Source organism: Equus caballus, chromosome 6 (assembly GCF_041296265.1).
Source record: "Equus caballus isolate H_3958 breed thoroughbred chromosome 6, TB-T2T, whole genome shotgun sequence".
Lineage (NCBI taxonomy): Eukaryota > Metazoa > Chordata > Mammalia > Perissodactyla > Equidae > Equus > Equus caballus.
This window is the reverse complement of record NC_091689.1, coordinates 88954907-88977068: the sequence shown is the minus strand read 5'-3', so window position 1 is coordinate 88977068 and position 22162 is coordinate 88954907. Positions and strand designations below refer to the sequence as shown.

At 37.7% G+C, this 22162-nt stretch overlaps 1 long non-coding RNA gene across 3 annotated transcripts in view; it reads right to left on the bottom strand.

The window, feature by feature from the left end:
• Positions 1-1033: 1033 nt before the first annotated feature.
• LOC111774013 (uncharacterized) overlaps positions 1034-22162 on the bottom strand; it is a 354148-nt gene continuing 333019 nt past the window's right edge. For 2 of the 3 annotated variants that reach the window (XR_011439796.1, XR_011439795.1), the window contains 5 exons: positions 17438-17570; positions 13939-14005; positions 12371-12790; positions 4403-4513; positions 2767-3051 (listed from right to left, as the gene is read on the bottom strand). This is a non-coding gene — a long non-coding RNA (uncharacterized lncRNA). Of the gene's footprint in view, positions 1403-2056; positions 2198-2766; positions 3052-4402; positions 4514-12370; positions 12791-13938; positions 14006-17437; positions 17571-22162 lie in introns of those variants that run through there. The other variant, XR_011439794.1, reaches the window with a different exon arrangement.

Here is a 22162-nt window from a genome sequence, read left to right as displayed (position 1 = left end):
TTCACATCCTTGATAAAATTATCAATGATCCTTCAGAGCCTGCCTATGTAATAGGTGCTTACTTTAGGTTTAATATATTAATAAATACATGAATAAACATATATATATACATACAAAATACATATTCATAAGAATTCTACAAATATCTCCACTCATTTTTACTGTAAACATTATGCTCCTGCTATGTTTGTAAATCCTCTGCTTTCTTTAGTTGCTAACAGATCTGTGTTGAAAACAAAAGCAAATAAGAAAATACACCCTAAAATGAGTATGCTTACAAAGAAAGCCCCAGAACCAGTGAATTTTTCCACACATTAAGGAGAAATAGCACCAGTCTTCATAAATTTTTCCAGATTATAGGAAAAGGAAATAATTCCCCACTTATACCTTGAATTTGGAAAGACCACGACCCTAAGCCTGACAAGGATGTACGAGAAAGCAAGTGAAAGTCTGTTCTCTCTCACCAATAAAAACACAAAAATCCTAAACAAAATGTTAGCAAAATGAATCTAGCTATAAATAAAAATGATAATGCATCATACTCAAGCTGGATTTATCCCACAAATGAAAGAGCGGGTTTTACATTAGGCAATCAATCAATGTAATTCAACACATTAACAAAATATAGGAGAAAAATCATGTGATTATCTTCACAGATGTAGAGAAAGCATTTGACAAATTTAATATCTATTCATGATAAAAGCTCTTAGCAAATTAGGAATAGAAAAGAATATCTGTAATTTACTAAAGAGTAGCTACAAAAGACTTAGGGCAAATATCATATTTAATGGTGACACAGAAATTTGCACAAGAATGAGATGAAGATGACTGTTATCATCAATCTTATTTAACTTTGCAAGGAGGTCTTAGCAAGGCATTCAGACAGAGGAAAAGAAAGATTAAGAACTAAAAAGGAAGAAACATAACTGCCATCTTATCTATAGACAATATGATTATACATATAGAAAACTCAAAAGAATCTTCAGATAAATTATTAGATTTAATAAGTGAATTTACTAAGATCACTCAAAACTAAATCAATATATCAATTTTATTTCTATGTACAAGCAACAACTGAATGTACAATAAAAATTCTTGAATAATATTATTTACAAAATCATCAAGTATCTACAGTAAATGTAATGTGCCAGACCTTTATACAAACAACTATAAAACAGTGCTAGGAAAGCTATATAAAACCTAAATAAATAGAAGGATATATCATGTTCATGGACTGGAATACTCAATATTGTCATAATGTCAATTCTTCTTAAGTTTATATACAGATTCAGTGCAATCCAAATCAAAATTGTAGCAGATATTTTTGTGGAAATCAACAAGTTGATTCTAAAATTCATTTGGAAATGTCAAAGGTCAGAAATACTCAAAACAATCTTCTTTCCTGAAGAAGAAAAACAAAGTTGGAAGTTTATATTCCCAAATATCAAGGCTTACTATACAGCTGTAATAATTAAGATGGTGTGGACTGCCCGTAGAAAGACGGATACATAGAATGGAATAGAAAGCCCAGAAATAGACTACCGTATATATGGACATTTATAAAAAACATAGCAATGCACACCAGTGGGGAAAGGATAGATGTTTGTTAAATGATGCTGGGTCAACTGTAACGCACATGAGGACAACTTGAATCTTGACCCTTTACTCACACAGTACCATTCCATATGAATTACAGATCTAAATGTGAAAGGTAAAACAATCAATTTGTGGGGCAATAAGGTAGAAAAATAATATTTTCATGACCATAATTTAGGCAGAGATTTCTGAAATCCCTCAGGAAAACAAACACTAGCTATATAAGAAAAGATTAATACCTAGATCTCTGTTAAAATTAGGAACTTCTGTTAAATAAGAGATATTATTTAGACACAAAGTAAACCACAATAATATACCATTGTACACCAGAATGGCTAAAAGTTAAAAGTCTTATAATACCAAGTGTTGACAAAGATATAGTGCAGCTGGAATTCTCATACACTGCTGGTAGGAATGTAAAATGCTACAAACACTTTGAAAATATTTTTGTAGTACCTACCAGAGCTAAACTTACATGTGTACCCTGTGACCTATAACTTTCATTTCTTTGCATATGCTGCACAGAATCGCTTACTCATGCGCACAAGGTGACATGTATAAAATGATCACTTCAGCATTGAAGATAATTCCAACTTAGCTCCTGGAGAACAAAAACTTTGATTATAACTGGTATATCCCAAATACCTAAGAGTGACTGTCATACATTTCCATAGCAATATTTAAGCAGTAACCATAAGACTTAAATGGCATATGGAACATAGAGATTAACTAGTTTATCATTGAATAGCATTGTTTTTCTTTATTAAACTAAGATGATTAACAATAGTTACCTCTTATTGAGTCTCTATGATGTGCCAAATACTATGCTATGTGTTTTATATAGATTGTCTCCTTTAACTCTTAATACAGCTTCAGAATATAAGGATAATTATCCACATTTTATAAGCAACGAAAACAAAGCTAAGAACAAAGTCACTTCCCCAAAGTCAACACAGCTACAAAGTTAACTCCAAAGTCAGTCAAATTTCCTTCTAACTCTGGTATCTTTAAACTCATTGAAACACATATAAATTGAGATTGCATAAAGAGGATGATTAAACTAAATCAAAATACATTTAATCCAAATTAAGGCTTACACTGGAGTATATTGTGAGATACATCACAAAGAAAAATTTAGTCATTGTTTTAATTTAATAAATAACTACGATACTAATTTATGGAAGTTTATTTCAGTCCTTGTAAAACCGAAGACAAGATATTGTATTTACCAGTAGAATGCTGAAGATCTTTTGATCAAAGAAGAGGGTGTACATATTTGTTCCTCCTGGTTTACTAAATATTGTAAAATCTATATGTTAAGTTTCCACGGTGCTGTCCCAGCAAACCAGATGTTCCAGATGAGGCTGTCTTCAGTTGACTGAGTTCCTACGTACACAGGCAAAATAGACCTCCCATCTTGGACTCTTCCAGGACTCCCTGAGCCTCTTGGTAACTCTGATAAATGAGCAAATCTGGTCTTTAATTCACCTTGTAGGAACTTGGATAATAAACAATAAATTAACGAGTAAATGGGTATTGATTCTACTAAGGGAAAGAACCTACTATATATATGACACTCAGTGTCCTGGTTTCTGTGTGACAGATTTTAACAGACCTGAATTACTCTTGCTGAGCTAAGCTACGAGGAGTTGAACAGGTTAAACAGTTTACGCAATCAAAAATTTAAATGTTAAGTGATACAGACTGGACGGCACTACTCTTCTGGAAGGAAGGAAGCAGAATCATTATCTTAATGCCCTGGAGCCCACAAGATGAGAGAAAAGCTAAAGCATCGAGGATAATGACTTAGTTTCACTTGGAACAGAGATGGCCTCTTGTTGACAGCTAATCGAAAAGGAACGGTTTCAGACAAAACGTTAGTGAACATCCTCTGTATATTTAACTAGGGTGCTTATAATCAGGGGGTGCATTGTTATGCTGTTAAATAATGCCTTTGAAGTAGAGCTAAAGGTAAGGAGGAAATACTCCAGTGAAAGTCATTGTAAATTTTTAATTAGGTCAGAAAAGTCCAGCACCAGTGTTACTGGTAATTCCAACACGGCTTTAGCCCGTAGTGAACGATGTCTGTTACAGCTGAGGGACCCTTCCTGGGGTGGATTTCATATTCAACTTGTGGGTTTTGCATGGAGCACCAGCCCGCCTGTCTCCCAAAGACGTAATTAACGATACTAAATTCCCTCCCATGAATCTAAGCTTTAAAATTTATACTGCAGGTGAACAAATTAGTCCTCACATTGCCTCTGAACATCAGGTCAAATTCCTAATTTTTTTTCAGAGCAGAAATCTGTATTTATAAGACATTTACAAGGCCACAGAAATGAAAAGTGATGGAGCTGGGGATTAAAAATTTAAATTTCTAGTATCTCATCTCATATCCACATGATTTCAAATCTCTGTGACTTAAATTTTATGTGTAAAGAGCAAATGATCTTGTGCTGTGTTTTCATGGTTCCTTTTCTATTTATTTATACATACTTTTCCCTATTGTAGTATGGATTTAAAGTGACATGTTGAAATGCAATACCAAATGGCATAAAATCTAAAATAAGAAGCTGAAGATGAGAAAAGGTGGAAAACAAGGAGAAAGGGTAAGATAAAGTCAGAATTAAATTCACTTGCACAATGTAGGACTCTTACATTTGTGAGAGGTAGGACACAGATTTTGGAACTTCGCTTTCTCATGGCCAATGCAAAGAGATAATCAGTGTCCAGAATATAAAACAAATGTGATGCTCATAAGGAGCACAATTATTACTGATTCTAATACCAGAAAGAAATTACTCACCTGCCTCCACATAAAGAGGACCATCTATGATCTAATGGATGACCACCTCAACAGTGCTCAGCAAGTAAATACAACACGTTTCACAGGGTAGATTCTTCAAAGTTCCTCAGTCTAAACAGAGGGAACACATTTGGGTTTTAGGGAATGATAAGTAGAAAATTTCTCTACTTCCTAAAAACACAAACTGCTGGTTTTGTCCTTTCTGCTTACTCAGAGAATATTACATGTCAAAAAAGACCCTGAGACCGAAGTCATTTCTTGACTGAGACTGTCAGCTGGGCTGGCCCCAAAGCAAACACCTCTTATTATCAGTCATGTTTTTCCTTCCCTGAGGTTGTCAAAAACAAAGAGGGTCAGCTCATGCTCGCCTCTGCCAAAATTGTTTTCCCTGAAAGTCAGAAATAGGAAAGTACAAAACTATAAATGTGGGAAGACATGGGTTTTTCAAATTCAAGTCCCTTAAAGGAGAATAGTATTAGTCAAAAACAATTGGGGAATCATTTGGCTGTGTTTCAGGATAATCCTTCATTACCGAGAAGCCTAGACTGAAAACATCATATTGCAAGCTTGGATGTTCTATTTATAGAAAATATCCACAAAGAAGTAGGAGCCACATGGGGATCAAAACATCAGCTTTATTTGTGGACTAGGCAAGTACCCAATAGCTGTCAATGTACAGGATTGTTGGATAAACTATGCTGGCAAAAATGGCTTGAACCTGAGGACAAAGGAGTAGGATTATAATCTGTCTTCACTTAATTGAAGATTTTTGGCCCAAATTATTGGCCTGAAATGGTGAGACAATGAGCAAACATCTGGTTCACTGTATAAAAACTGGAAATGATAAGTGACTTCCCTGAGCCCAACCAGAAGCAATCCAAAAGAGAAAGGAAGAGACAAGAGCAATGGCTTTAGGACATTAACCCAACCCACTGATGAAATGTGGTCCAGTGGATGTAAACTCTTACTAATCAGCTCTGCCGCTCTTTCCTTCCTAGAGAAGAGGAAGTTCAAAGTATAAAGGGAGAGGCAGAAAGCATTCACTCCAATACTCCTCACTCACAGAGAGAGGTCACAAGCTCCCTCATCCATGAAAATGAGAGGGAAGGTGAATAATGGTTCCCAACCAAGCAAGACCAGCTTCACGGGTGTGTGACCTGTGCAATCACACAGGGACCCGTGCTCAGAGGGACCTTGTGCTTGGCTTAATGCTCTGCTGTCACTGTTTTAAAATTTTTAACAATTTTTGAAGAGGGACTCATATTTTCAAGTTGTATTGAGCTTACAAATTATATAAGTGATCTTGAAACAAAGAATTAAGACAGCAATTACATTAGAAAGAGTGACAGTGAGCCAGAGGCAAAAATTGTCTAGATATGAGGGAAACTGACACCAGGGTCAGTAGATGACAGCAACCAAAGGAATAGTGGTTAATATAATCTGATGGCATGAGCTTCAAGGTGGGGGGTGGTGGAGGAAGGAGGAAGAGACGAGTGAAGGGAGTGCCTTTCTCACATCCAGGCCCAGCTGCTTGAAGGCTACGGCAGAAAAACAGCCAGTGCTTGAAAGGGCTGCAGGAGCCACAGTGTCTTCAGGGGATAGTGATTCTTGGTTCGTCTGTGTGCATGTGTGTGAGTGTGTGTGTGCGTGTGTGTGTGTGTGTGCATGAGATCAAGCAAAAGAGAGGAATCCAGAAATTTTAAACCAGCAAATGGTCATATAAGGTGAGGATAGTGTAAAATGCCGATTATATGATCTGCACAAGAATTGCAAAATGAGGCGACGTAAGCTATGGGTCTCCCTGATTTTCTAGGATGAGACTTTTTGAACACTCAAACTTGAGAGATCTGGAAGAAACATTAGGAAGAACCTGAGGCTTCAGCTGAGAAAAAAGGCCCTGATTCCCCTGATTTATGGGGAATGTTTTCCGTCTGGTGTCTTCCTCAGGCTGTGCTTCTTTTTGGCTATTATAAAAGCAAAACAGAAATCAATAAACTATATTAGAGACTAAGAATGGGAGAGAAAAAATATTTTTGAATATATCAAAAATATTAGGAGATTCAATACTAAAAGAGCTAAAGGAAGATAAAAGATAAAGAAAAGGAACAGTTAAAAATCAAAACCAGAATTCAAAAGAACAGTAAAGGTTACAAGTTTTAAAATAATGTTAAATAGATGAGATTTCAAATAAACTATCAAATACCAATAAAACTCTGCTCCAAATTGTTTTACTTATTCTTTCATTATTCAAAACTAACAAATGGTTAGTTTTGTGTTAAAGCAGTATGCAAATAACATTAATTCTTCTCTTCACTACAAATAATAGGGAATATTTATCTAAAGAGTGACTTTGATGTCATATAAATAAAAACAAGCAAACAAATAAAACTAAAAACACAAAGAAAATAAATTAGGCAATGGTACAACATGGCCAAGTAGGATTTATTCCTGGAATGCAAGGATGGTTCAGCATATGAAAATCAATCAATATAATACACCACATTAACAAAATGAAGGGGGAAAAATCACATGATCATCTTCAATTGATACAGAAAAAACACTTGACAAAATCCAAAACACTTTTATGATAAAAACACTCAACAAACTAGGAATAGAAAGAAACTACCACAACATAATAAAAGCCATATATGAAAAACCCACATTGAACATCAGAGTCAACAGTGAAAGACTGAAAGCTTTTTCTCTAAGACCAGGAACAAGGCAAGGATGCTTGCTTTCATCACATCAATTCAACATAGTACTGGCAGTTCTAGACTGCACAATTAGGCAAGAAAAAGAAATAAAAGGCATCTAAATTGGAAAGGAAAAAGTATAATTATCTCTGTTCACAGATGATATGATCTTTTAGGTAGAAAACCTTAAATATCCCACAAAAAAACTGTTAGAATTAATAAACAAATTCAGCAAAGTTACAGGATACAAAGTCAACATACAGTTGACATACATACAAAATTCAGTTACATTCTGTACACTAACAGTGAACAATCCAAAAGGGAAATTAAGAAAATATTTCCAGTTACAATACCATCAGAAGAATAAAATACTTAGGAATTAATTTAACCAAGGAAGTAAAAGACTTGTACAATGAAAACTACAAACTACTACTGAAAGAAATTAAAGAAGATGTAGATAAATGGCAAACTCTCTCTTGTTCATGAATTGGAAGATTTAATATTGTTAAGAGGTCAATACTCTACAAAGAGTGATTTAATGCAATCCCTATCAAAATCTCCATGATATTTCATGCAGAAATAGAAAAGTCTATTCCAAAAGTCACATGGAATCTCAAAGAACCCCAAAGAATCAAAATAATCTTAAAAAGAAGAACAAATGTGGGGACTCACACTTCCTGATTTCAAAACTTAACTACAAACCACAGTAATCAAAACAATGTGGTACTGGCATAAGGACAGACCAACAGAATAGAATAGAGAGCCCAGAAATAAACCGTTACATATATGGTCAAATGATTTTGACAAAAGCACCAAGACCAATCAAAAGAGGAAAGAACAGTCTTCTCAACAAATGGTGCTATGAAAACAGGATATCTACATGCAAAAGATGAAGTTGAACCCTTAAGTAACACCATATACAAAATTAACTCAAAATGGATCAAAGACCTAAAAGTAAAAGCTGAAACTATAAAACTCTAAGAAGAAAACATAGAGCAAAAGCTTTGTAACATTGGATTTGACAGTCATTTCTGAGGTATGACACCAAAGGCACAGACAACAAAAGCAAAACTAGACAAATTGGACTTTATGAAAATTAAAAACTTAACTGCATCTTAAGACACTATCAGCAGTGTAAAAAGGCAACCGACTGAATGGGAGAAAATATTTTCAAATCACCTGTCTGATAATACATTAATATCCGGAATATATACAGAATTCCTAAAGTTTAACAACAAAAATCAAACAACTGGATTCAAAATGAGTCAAGAGCTTGAATAGACAGTTCTCCAAAGAAGATATACAAATGGCCAAAAAAGTACATGAAAAGATATTCAACATTCCTAATAATTAGGGAAATGAAAATCAAAATCACGAGATACCACCTCACACCCATTAGCATGGCTACTATAAAAAAAAAAAAACAGAAAATAAAAAATGAGGACAAGGATGTGGAGAAATTGGAACCCTTGTGCACTCTTGGTGGGAATGTAAAATGGCATAACTGTAGTGGGTAACCATATTGTAAGGTGGTTCCTCAAAAAATTAAAAATTTGAAATTTTTTTAAAAATTAAAATTTATACAAAATTTAACTAACAACCATATAATGCAGCAATTCCACTTCTGGTTATATACCCAAAAGAATTAAAAGCAGGGTCCTCAAAAGATTTTCATATGCTCATGTTCATAGCAGCATTATGCACAATAGCTAAAATGTGGAAACAGCCCAAGTGTCTGTAGAGAGGTAAATGATAATCAAAATGTGGAATATACACAAATAGAATATTATTCAGCCTTAAAATGAAGGAAATCCTAACATATATTACAACATGGATAAATCTTGAGGACATTATGCTAAGTGGAATAAACCAGTCATAAAAAGACAAAAACTATATGATTCCACTTATATGAGACACTTAAAGTGATAAAAATCAGAGAGACAGAAAGTAGAACCGTGGTTGCCAGGGGCAGTAGGGAGAGGGAGAATGGAGGATTATTGTTTAATGGGTACAGAGTCTCACTTTTCCAAGATGAAAAGGGTTCTGAAGATGGATGGTGGTGATGGTTGCACAACAATACAAATGTGCTTAATACCACTAAATCATTCACTTAAAAATGGTTAAGATGCTAAATTTTACGTTATGTGTATTTTATCATGATAAAAAAAATGCAGGACTCCCAGTTGAAGTTGAATTTCAGATGGACAGTGAGTGGTTTTGTAGTGTGAGCATGTCCCAAATATTGCATGCAACATACTTATATTCCCCAATTTTTTGCTGTTTATTTAGAGTTCAAGTTTAACTGGGTGTCCTGTATTTTACCTGATGATCCTAAAAAGGTGAGACAGACAGAAGGAAATTAGGCAATGCCAGGAAGTTTCCTGAGGATGGATTTGCTACTGCTTCTCCTGCCCAGGTCAGCTCTATCTGGCTCAGCAGCGGGAACACATATTAACAACCTAATCAAGGCATAAGATTTTACTTTTGCTTTAAAAAGCATGATCTTTCCCAATATCAATGTAAATGAGACTTGGATGGGTGATTTTGGATATTTGGCTATTTCAAAGAACAGGGAGAAGAAAAGAGGTGCATGTTTTATTCTAATTCAGATACTCTAAATGAGCAAAGCTTTTTTATCGGAGAAATTCTGTCTTGGGAAGTTGGAGAAATCTTGCATCTAAGCTCTTTATTTCTCCTTGTTCTTCTCTAGCCTCTGCAAATGCTTGTGCAATTTTATTTACATTAATGGACTTGGATGTTAAGGCTATGAGCATCCTTTAATAACACAAAAATAAACTATTACATTCCATGCTGATATTATCTCCCAAATTTCTTCTCTCCTTCAATGAAACTTTCCAAGCTATCTATTTCATGTACTAATATTTGCAGATAACTACTTTATATTTCAATATATTGAGTCATTTTATTCCATGGCTCTCATTCTATTACCTTGATTTTAGTCTCAGCATTTTCTTTCTGCAGAGATTCAGTTTACTGTTCACAATGTCTGCCAAGGTCACTTACTCTTAAAAGTTCGAACGGGCACTCCTACTAGACTGCAGACTTTCATCTTGACGTCTGACCTAATACATCAAACATCTTTTCCTGTTACCTGCACAGCATACACATGCTGCCTTTTTTAACATTTTTGTTTTGCTCTTTATCTTATTGCTAAAGAAATTGCTACATCTTTCTTGTCTTCTGATACATCCCTCACATTCATTTCCTTTTCCTCTCCTCTTCACATGATACATGCACTCATCTCAACTCCTAGCCTTTGCATTAACCACACCCAGTCATTTATTTTCATTTTATGACTAAACGTCCAGTAATGGCAGACAGATAAATTTCATAAGAGCTTGCTTTTCAAATCTCACATGAGCCCCTGATGATTCAAGTTTGTTTTTCATTCTTCAGAGCATGAAATTTCCTTATTTACATTGAGAGCAATGAGTTTTGAATAGTGGCTTTTAGGATTTTGCCCAAAATCAAAAATAGTAGAAATTACTTTCAAAATGAAAACAAGGAGCTTTCCCATTGTCCTGACTCTTTGTGCTTTTGTCCTTAACAATATTTTAGGCTAGAAATGGCATCAAACATGTCTTTGAACACTCCCACTCCAATCTCAAATCAACTAGGTTTAGCATCACTTCATTAGATTTTACAGTCAATACCACCATTACAGACTTGATTAAATGAACTCCACTGGGTTCTATAACATTAATTATAGCTGCACAACTCCTGCAGCCATCAGAGGACATTCATTATGTATGGCTCCATCCACAGAAGGAGAAAGCGCTGACTATTTGGGTGATGTCTTTTCAGAGGAGATCTGTAGTCTTTTTGATCTCTACAAATATAAACTATTTGAGGAATACATCTGATAATATGAAACTTTGTGGGGTCATTTTATCTCTCAAATACAAGAACAGCAAAAGAAATGTGCTCTAGTCCTAGTGAGCCCAATTTAGGTTTTGCATCCTACTCCAGCTGTGCCTGATTCTACAATAAATATGGTTTCCCCAGAATTCACCGTTATTCAACAAATGTCTATTAAGTAGGAGTCAGGTTTCCTACACTGCACTAGGGCTCTAGAATATGCAAAGATAACACCCCAATCTCAAAAGTTTTATATAGGCTATAATCTCAACTGTGTGCAAAAAATATGAAGTTTACAAGGTGTCTGATAAAGCAAAGAATTGTGGATTCAGGAATAAAAGATTTCTTAAACCCTAATGTCACCATTTGGCTCCTGTTACTTCCCCCATAGGAATCGTTCATGTTTACACCCAATTCTTGGGTGGGTAGGTTCATGGAACAAGTGGCCTGGATTTCTAAGACTACATGGATTCCATGATAGTGACCTCCATATGATTGATTAATTCCACCTGGATTTGAGTTTTTTTCCTTTTAGAAACATTCTTGAATATAGGAGAGGTTAGAAGAAAAGAAATTAGTTGGAAGGAGCCAAAATATTGTGAATAAAATAAATACGTAATTAGAAAACAGTTAATTTCAAAATATATTTGTGTTTGTACAATCATTTATACCCGAGTCATATAGGCATGGCTCTTGGTTTAATCAACAGCACAATCTCATTAGGCATTTGTGATCCAAACCAAGGATACCCACAGCCAGGGACTTGGTCCTCCTTTTGGCTCTTCCCATCTTCTTGCATGTCATCCTCTTCTGTTCTGACCATGGTACCCTCTTCTTGAACCAAGGCTGGGCTTTGCTCCACTGGCTATGGGCGCTTGGACTCTGAGTTTACTTACAACATTGTGTTAAGATCCTTAAATGCAAAAATGTCACTACTACGCTAATATTGCTTCTCTTTTACTTTATTAATTATTCTTTTTCTTTAAATCTGCTTCTAAATGCAACACCATGCCTCAGAATGAGCTGCACCCTCTCGCACAATAATGACGATAACAATAATTAAATTATCAGGACTATTACATGATGATATTATCATCACCACAGCAATGACTGACCATCAATCCCAGGTCAAGGAGCAAGAGGTGTCACCATGGCCACCTGGGTTGGCCTCATCTTCTGAGCAGGGCAGACCCCAAGCAAAGCTGGACCCTGGGCAAAGCTTCGCACTGGCCCCTTCTCCTTCTGGAGTCTTCTTGTCTCAGCCTCCCCGTCTCCCAACATGCCTTCCTAGATCCAAGTCCCCTCTGACACTTTTCTCAGCCTTGGCACAGCCTTCTCCCTGACCATTCTGAACATGATTCCCCATCTGTGCAAGGGAGACAGAGATGGTACCAACCTCAGGATCCCATGAGATGATGCTTGCACAGTGCAGTGCTTAGCACAGGCCCACAAGAGGAAGGGCCTTTGGTTATATCGTTATTGCCTTTAATAGCTTCACACCTTCAAGGCACCAGTTCTGGGAGGACAGATGCTCCTGGGAGATGCTGCTGCTGACGTGCACAGGGGCTCAGCATGAGGCTTCTTCTTGTCCTTATAACAGTCTTTGGACGCGGGCATGGACATTCCCACTTTAGTGAAGGATACCAGCTCAGGGTCACACAGATAGAAAGCAGCACAGCTGAATCTTAAGCCCAAGGCTCCCAGCCTGGCCTCCAGGGGCCATGAAGGGCTCCCCTGCATGGGAGGCTGACACTGGGTTTGGATCCTGGGCACAGACCTACACCACTCATCAAACCATGCTGTGACAGTGACCCACCTACAAAAAATAGAGGAAGATTGGTACAGATGTTAGCTCAGGGCCAATCTTCCTCACCCAAAAACAACAAACAAATAAATAGGCTGGTCAGTGCTGGACTAGCTTCTGATCACAAACAGAGGTAACAAACCCTCATAAGGATGCAGAGTAACCAGATCGGGAAGCAACAGTGAGGCGAGTCCTTTTGTGGGGTATTTTACACATGAGGTGTTTTATTTAATTCCAGGTACAACATGCTAAGAGTTACTCTAGCAGGCTAGAAGATGTCAAGGGTGTAACTCATTTAGCAAATACTGCTGAGTTCCTGTGAAATACTACTACTGTACTAGCTCTTTGAAGATGCAAAGTATTTTTCTTCAAAATGCTCAATATTTAAATTCCTCAAGAAACTCAAGATCTGTGAGGGAGGAAGACAAGTAAACAGGCTATCGTCTACACTATCCTCTCAAAAAAAGGAATTGTGCCCTCCAAGATGGAGAACTCTTGTTCTGGCTGGTCAGATTCTATCACATTTGTGGGGTTCTGTTTTCTAGGAATAGAGCTCTCAAATGTGGGTAGAGTCCCATGCGTGGCTTATGTTCCCCTTCCACCCAAGTGGACAGAGAGGTAAATTGAAAAATTGACCAGAGGCAGGTTCAGCTATGGATCCTTTCTTTAGGCACTTGGTCTTCTTCCCACGTGACTGCCAGGCTGGAGACATTAGCCAGGCTACATCTTAGGCCAGCTCAGCACTGTCCCTGACACCGGTGGGTGGGTGTTGGACAAGCGCTTTCTTTTCCCCTAATGTTAACATGCGAGGCTTGGGTTAGTTGGGGAATCTAACGGATCTTGTGATCTGCTTTAGTTTGAAGTTATTTAATCATAACTAGCTTAGAAAAAAAGAGTTTTGTATTTGGTCAATCTAAACTGTTAAAGTTGGACATTGGAGTTTAAAGCCAAAGTATTAAAAGGGTCTATGTAAGGAGGAAAAGAAGTGCAGGGAAGGGGTACCTAGTCCTACCCGGGAGGCAGGGAAGAAGCAATGAGAGAGGATGTGTAGAAGAGAAGCCAACCAGGCAAAGAAAGCTGCTGAGGATGCTCCCCGCAGAATAAGCACCACATGCCAAGCCTCGGGGGATTAACAGAGCAGAGACAATTCAAAGATTTACCTGGAGTGAGGAATCTGGAAACAGTGCTCCAAAACAAATATTCGACAGAAACTAGAATGTCTTGTATCTGTAAGAGAAAGCTTGGGTAGAGGCCTTCTTACATTTTAAGGGTATCCTATGGATGATATTTTGGGCTTTCTCTCATTGCATGGAATGAGGACGGAATTAGCAGCAACAAGAAAGTGACCAGGCAGCAGACTCCGCTCAGTATAAAAATGTCTCCTCCTACAGAAGCTGACTAACAACAAGAGACTGCTTGCCCCCGGATTTGCTCAGGAGGAACAGAGAGACACATGTGAGTGTGGTAAAGAGGACATTCCTGTGTCAGATGGGAGCTCAGCCTACGTGACCTCCCGTGTTTGCACCTCAGGATTCTATCACCAGCCAATTCTTGGGCACAATACTATGCTGAAATGAAATGAAGACGAACTCTCTCAATGTCTCTCTCTCTTTCTCTCTCTCTCTCTTCCTCTATCTTAAAGAGCATGAATCTTGAAGAGCAAGAAGATGAATATTGCATTCAAATACTGCAAACTTTTACTTGCCTGGTTAGGACATGGTTAAAGGGTAATTATCATATATTTCAAACAATAAAGAACATTTGAGCTGAAACTCTTTGAAAAAATAATTCTATATTTATTTAAAATTCAGAAGGCACTTACGAACCTTGCCGGACCTCACATTTTTGTCCTTATATATATCGTAGCATTTACAGCATTGTATTATAATTTATCTGTGTACATTTTCCTCCCAAATAAACTATAAGCTCCTTTAAAGCAAGGACTGTTATTTATCTCAGGATCTGCTAGTCCATTCTTACATTGCCTGGCACACAGGAGGTTCACAGCGAATTAATGAATCAGTCTCTTGATTATCACAAATTTTTTGAGTTGCAGCATTCTGAGTACATTTGCTACAAAACCAGATAACAGAGGTCAGTGCAATTGTATTGACATAAGCGTTCATTCTCTGTATCTCCATAACCTAGTTTTCATTTCTCTTTCTATTACGATTCAAAGGATAAGGCTCTCCCACACTGAAATCTCAAGATTCTGATCGAAACCTTGCTTTGCTCTTGTTTTTCATAATTATTGTGGATAGTTTTTAAAAGTTGACTTTTTATTTTTAGATTTTCCTTGTTATCCGTCGGGTAGAGTGAAATTACTAGCCCAGTTAAGTGTGGGTCTATGTAAGTGCCTGTGTGCTAGGAATGCATAAAACCTTCAGCAGTCTTTCCCTGGCACTCTGGTAAGTTCTCTGAGGGATGACCAGCTCTGTTCATTTGGTGATGCTATCTGATATTTGATTGACTAGGTCATTTACACTTTCTTATCTGGTTTCATTTGTTTGCACATTCTGAAAGCTTAGCCAGGATCAAACTCTCTGAGTCAAGTCCCTTTAATAATTTAGAATATTCAATTTACTTCCAGTTGACTCTTTGTGTGGGAGTTTTGTTTTTTCCCCCTAATGACATAATATAGTTTTCACAGGAGTTGAATGATCACGTGCTTCCTTCACATCTCTGCAGTCACATATCTTATTAGAATCCTTATTAGTCATAAACAGAAGCAAATTTTCTAAATACATTTGCCTCTGCTTTCTGGTGGGTAGGTGCTGGGATTTGCCATATTACATTTGAGGTTTGGCTCTGATTTCTTGGGGAAATTGTATTAACCCCTTATAGATTTAAATATTTTTAATAATATTAGGTTATCTCTATGTGCTGAGCACTGTGCCAAGTGATGGAATGATAAATGGCAGCAACTGTAAATTCTTATGCCCAAAAAGCACGAAATTAGTCCCACAGTTAAACTCACATGGAATAAAAAATTTAGAGGCAATAAAGCCAAGTTAATATGTTAAACAGTGCTCTCTGTGTGTCAGATGTGGCCTCCTGAGTTTACAAACAAAGTTTTCGGATGGATGCAGGCACAGCCAGAGGAGGAAGAGCACAGAGCACCAAACTCCGTATGCAGACGCCATGGCAGGACCACCCACCTGTCCAGGTGAAGCACGCTGACCATGAAGTGATGAAACAGTAAAATCCCTAAGTCATTGCTGCTAGAGAGGAGGCTAGTGGTCATCTGGGAAGAGGCACTTTGTGATAGAAGATAAGTTTTTACAATGAGGTCAGGAGAAGTGCTCAAAAGGACACCATTCACTCCAGAAATCTCCCCTCCTGCTTTTTTTTTTTTCCCTGTATGTTAAATGCTTAATACATGCCAAGCACTAAACTAAGCACCCATCATACATTATCTCATTTAATCCAAATCAAAACCATTTTGAGGAAGATATTTATGTTCCCATTTTACAGATCAGAAAACTGAGGAGCTGAGAGATGAAGTAACTCACCCCAGCTCCTCACATTAGTAAGTGGCAGTAGCATATAAATCCAGCTCTCTCTTTACATGTTCCACGCTCTGCACCACTACACCAAGCTTCTAGAGTAAAGCAAGCAGTTAGCATTCTGGAAGGCATATTTGAGAAAACTATCTCCTTAGAATCTGCTTCATAAGTATTTTGACTGAACTCTGAGCCTTTTAAGATGTAATGAATAAGACTTAGTAAGTAGAGACTTGACTGCAAGACAGAGAAAGGCACAGACCTGAGCAGCATAAGGCTGAATTCTCTTGACTATTATCAAGGTTATAACACCCAGAGTTGGAAAATCCAGGTGAGCAGCACATCTTCTTACTGCCATTGTACCAAGGTTCATGTCTGCCTGGGGTGCTGAACGTTATAACAGCATACTTTCTCCCAACACACAATGATCACGCTGCATAAAAAACAGGCTGCTTCTGGGAAAGCAGGCCGAGCAGCTTCCGTTTGTGCCTCACTGTGCCACACACAGAGATCCTGTTTTATTACATGGCCTTTAATTTCCCTTTAGCTTTATGAGGTTTGCCATGGCTTACAACTGGAGATTTCTAACTTTAAATCTTGAGTGCTTTTGCTCTAGGGGAATTTTCCCTTCCATTTTAGCATCCTTCTTCTAAGGGGCGGTGATGCCTCTGTGGAGAAGTTGGATTCAAGCAATCAGCAGATCCATAAACACAGTTGTTTGTAAGAAACATATATTTGATCCACTTTTATAAAAATTAGTGCTTTATTAAAATGGCTGTGAAATATATTTCTAAGAAATACATACTGTTTATGAAGCCAACGTTCCACCCAAAAACATAGGTAGAATTTAGTCCTCGTTATGCAAAGTATTAACTTATTGATTGCAGCTGACTCTGACTTTATTCTGGTCCCTGGATTAAAGGTTCCTCTCTCACTTGCTCCAGTGCCTGTCGTAGGATCGGCCCCCACATGAGGGAGATGTGGGGCTCCAGAGCTCCTAGCCAACCCTGCAGCAAAGATCTTTGCCCCCACTTTACATCAGCTGAGATCAACCTGTCGACTACCTTTTTCCAGAATATGCCACTGAAAATTCTCAACGCTTTTGGTTTTCCTCTCGTTATGGCAGAAGCCCAAAATGTAAACCAATGTCACTTACCTAAAGCATAATGGAAAGGCCGCTTCCTGTACTGGTGTTGGCATTTCTGTGCTCCAGCTCAGCTACAGAATCATAGATATCCATTCACTCAGTAATAGCCACTCTCCTGCTGTGGGGGGCACTGTTCTTGGTGCTGAAAAGACAACAGCGAACAAAATCAAGTCCCTACCCATAAGAAGCCTACATTCCAATAAAGGGATTAAAAAGCAAACACATACTTAGTCAGATGATGGCACATACTATGAGGGGGGGAAAGTCAGGGTAAAGAGGCTAGGTACTAGGAGGTGGAGCAAGGAGGGGAGCTGTGCTGTTTTATAACAGTGGCCAGGAAAGGCCTCACTATCATGTTTCATTCGAACAGAGACTGAAGGGAGCAGAGAGAACCTCCTGCACAGAGGCTTTGAGGCAGGAGAAGCCTAATGATTTAGAGGGACAGCAGGGAGACCAGTGGTCAAAGCGGAGTGAACGAGGAGCAGCACTGCAGCAGGAGAGGCCGGAGAGAAACTGGGGCTCTTGCCAGGCCTATATAATTTTTAAAATGCTTAAAGCAGGAAAGTAGGAATCTTACTGACTTTTAAGTTGAATTTGAATTGTGAATATGATAATTAAATTTTGATGACCAAGCTAGGAGGAAGAAAAGATCTCAAACTGGTTGGATAATGTCTGGCAGTAAAGCGGTGAAGAGCCACTGGTACATTTAGAGAAAACCAGTTAGGTCATAAATATCTAAGTTAAAAGCCATTTATTAAGCACCTAATTTGTGCCAGGTTCTGTGCCAACTCCCAAAAAATCCAGGATACACCACACTGCTTTCTTATTGGGTTTATAACTTTCTACCTGCAAAGTGTAAAATTCCTTACGACTGATGACTTTCGGTCTGAGGGAATAACATTTATAATATGCTGGGTGGTATGTGAGAAGAAATGGGATTTTAAAACAAATCTGGTTTTAAACCCCAGCTCTGAGATAAGCCTATAAAGTACTCAGTGAGTGATGGTCAAAAATACAATAGGTTCTCAACATATGATAGTAATTTTTTTCATTATTATTTTAAACAAGAGTGAAACATTTTCCTGTTCCAAATGCTTTTTTAGCTACCAGGTAAATCACATTTGAAATGTGCACAAAAATATTTTTATTAACCACTTCCCGCCTATTTTCACAATTTGCAAATTATCTCTGAAGAAAATAGTGTGTTTCAGATATCCATTGCTGCAAAAGAAACTACCTTAAAAGTGTCTTAAAGTAATAATCTATTATCATCTCCCAGCTTCAGCATGTTCTCTGGCCTCAAATAGGGCAGCTCTTACTTGGAATACCCCATGCAGCTGCAGTCAGACAGAAGCTGGGACCAGAGTCATCTGAAGGCTGGGCTGAGCTGGAGATCCAAGATGCTCACTCACGTGCCTGGTAGCTGCTGCTGGTTATTGGGTTGGAGCTCAGCTAGAGCTGTCATCTACAGCTACTACAGGTGGCCTCTGCATATGGGTTCTGAGAGGCAATGACCCAAGAGTGAGTGTTCAAAGAAGTCCAAGCAGAAGCTGAAAGCCTTCTCATGAGTGAGCTTCAGAAGTCCCAGTCACTTCTGCCACATTCTGTTGATCCAGAAAGTCACTGAGGCCAGCTCACATTCAAGAGGATGGCAATTGGACTCCATCTCCTGCTGTGTAAAGCAGAAAGCATACACAGGGAGAGAAGCTAGTGACGGCAGCCATCTTGGAAACTAATGTCCCATAGCACAATACTTGGAAATTACAGTCAGAGCGGGGGTCCTTTATCATGGAACATTCTCAAATACTACCTTTAAATAAGCTTTTGTGTTAGTGACAAAGACCTTAGAATTTATTTGTGATTTCTTTTGTCCAGAGTGTCCCATAGAGAGTGAGCATTCAATATTGTTGCTAACTGAATAACCCTCTGCTTCCGGCTGTTGCGAGTCTACCAGGAGATTTGGGATGTGTAGGATCCTTAAATTCTCTCACTGAGTTAGAACTTTTGTCCAGTCATTTTGTACCTCTTAACACAGAGACAGCAGAAAAGAATAAAAATAATAGTGGCCATTTGTCAATAGCTTTACTCTTCAGAAAGTATATTCATATTCACTTGATTCAATTCCCTTGATTTTCACAACTACCCACATGAGTTAACGGGAAAAGCAATATTACCAACATCTTTAGCAGAGGGATAAACTCCAAGGGAAGTGAATGACTTGCCTAACATATAGCTAGCAAGAAGCGGAGGCACAACTTGAAAACTTCAGAAACTAAAATACATCCTTGCTACCAAATCACACTATTTTTCCAGCAGACATCTTGGAAAAGTGCTTCATTACATTCCAAGGCATCATTAATAGCAATAATGAACATTTATTGAATGTTTATATGCCAGGCATGGCACTAGGCACTTTGTGTGTATTATTTCATCTAATCTTCACAACCACTCCACAAGATTGGGAGTAGCTTTATCCTTGTTTTGAATTTGAGAAGCTAAATTTACACCACTAGAAAGTGGTAGAGTGAGCATTTTAATCCAGACAGTCTGGGTTAGTGCCTGTACTCTTCATTATCACATTTTGTCAAAATATTGTTGCAATATCTCAAAAGATGTCTAACATCTCCTAAATTCACTAGGAAGCTGATTTTCAAGAATTATTTGAACCCTTCTTGAATCTCTTTAATTTTCAGCTTGTACGTATGTCTTGTGACAAGACTCGCTAAAAGTCTGACACTTCTTATGAAAACTAGAAATTGGTTTGATTCTCAGGTGGGTAGAAAACTTGTTTTGTTTTATGGCCATAGGTGCCTTGACCTTGAAGAGCTATCTCATACATGCGGGCCCTTCTTCACAAGGGAAAACTTAAACAAGAGAATGGAGAGTCAACACAGCTCTACCTCTGCCAATCATTCAGCATCTCGGAGGCACACTTTACTCATATGAAAATGTGAACTTGGATAAGATGCTTTTGAAGACCTCTTTCAAGTCTAGGAGCTGTGATTATGCCCCATAGTGCCACAAGGCATAGGGCCTCCTGAGGGCACATTTGCATAATTAAATGTAGAATTTCCTTCTAAGTAGTTGGTGTATCTTGTATATCGGCAGGAAGAACCATGCTTAAAGTCCTGGAGTACATTCACATTTTTGCAGCATCGTCCTAGATTATGCCTCTAATATAGATTACAAATACATTTGTGGCCAAGGACAAATAACAGAAAATAGCTCTGTTTTGCATGACATTCTGGGGAAGTTTTCTCTTCCATGGTTTAGCCCAAGAGGATGTGTGACATAGAGAGAATATCAAGCTGGCAATCCAAAGCCCTCGGTCAGGGCTCAGTTCCTAATGCCTGTGACCTTGGACAGGTCACTCTCAAACTTGTTTCCTCATCTGTAAAATAAGAAGCCTGGGATGGGTGATCTTACAGTCCTGTTCGTTTTAAATTTTACATTTAAGCTTGTGCTGATACTCAGAATTTGAAGATGAGAATATCAATGAGAAAGCATACTATTTCCTTTGTAATTTATATGCTATTTTGTACTGCAGAGTTGCGAATACATTTGACATAAGGTGAAATGAATAGATATTGGTGTTACTACATAAAAAATCTTCCATATTTCCTAGGAATTGACAAGGTGGGGAAGAGGGCAAATCCAAAGCTCTGCCAACCTGTCGCTTTTAAAGGTCCTGACTTTCTTAAAAAAAAAAAAAAAGGAAAAAAGATATAGCAATGTATACTCTAAAAATGAGCTAGCTACATCAATTCTTGGTTTAGAAAATATTTTGGTTTTATTCAAAGGCAAGCTTGTTTGGTAGATAAGACATTCTCAGGTCTAGCATGTTGTCATTTTAAGTGACTTACTTAAAATGTTGCTCCTTGGGTGAAGTTGAGCAATCTGTCCATGCAGAGATAGAGAGTCATTTCCTAAATGAGTTCATTTTCATTATTATTACCCATGACAGGTGCACAAAATGGTGTGCAGTGGAACGAGCAGGCCCAGCAGATGCCTCCTATGACGTCAGTGCTGATTTTCCCGTGAGGTCCCTTGTATCCTGCTGACATATCGCAATCTCTTTCTCATTCTCTCTTAGGGTCACAAAATCTATTTGTTGCCAAGAATCTTGACAATCTTGTTCTACTTGTTAACTTTCGGGATTACAATGATATCATTTTCCTGACCAGGAACCCTCACGGTCTATAGCTCCCCTTTGATTTTTGTTTCTTATTCACAACTCCTGAACCTAACTTCCTTGGGTTGTACCTGGAAACCACAAAATCATAAGTGGTATCTGATTTCTCTCTATTATAATTACATAATAATGGTAAAATAACATAATGAGAGTTATTAAAACAACTATGTAAAAAATTGTTCTTGATTTTACATCTATGTGTTCGTCATTCCCACACCTAAAAACAACCACGAAAATTCCAAGTTTGAAAAGCAGATGAGTTAACCAACTCACTAGCTCAAACTTTAGAAGTCAGTCGTAAGCATTTTGTATGTAATTTAATTGTTACTCTCCCAAAAGTCTAAAATGAAAATTAGTGCCTCCATTTTATGACTAAATGCAAGGAGACAAAAAGAGGTGTTACTGGCTTTATGAAAAAATAAATCCTGAATATAGAATGCTGAATTTTGTATTAATTACATAGGACTTAAATCTTGCATTTCATTTCTGGTTTATAATTTACCTAACCTATATCTTGTCTCTCCAAAGAAAGTATAAGCTCT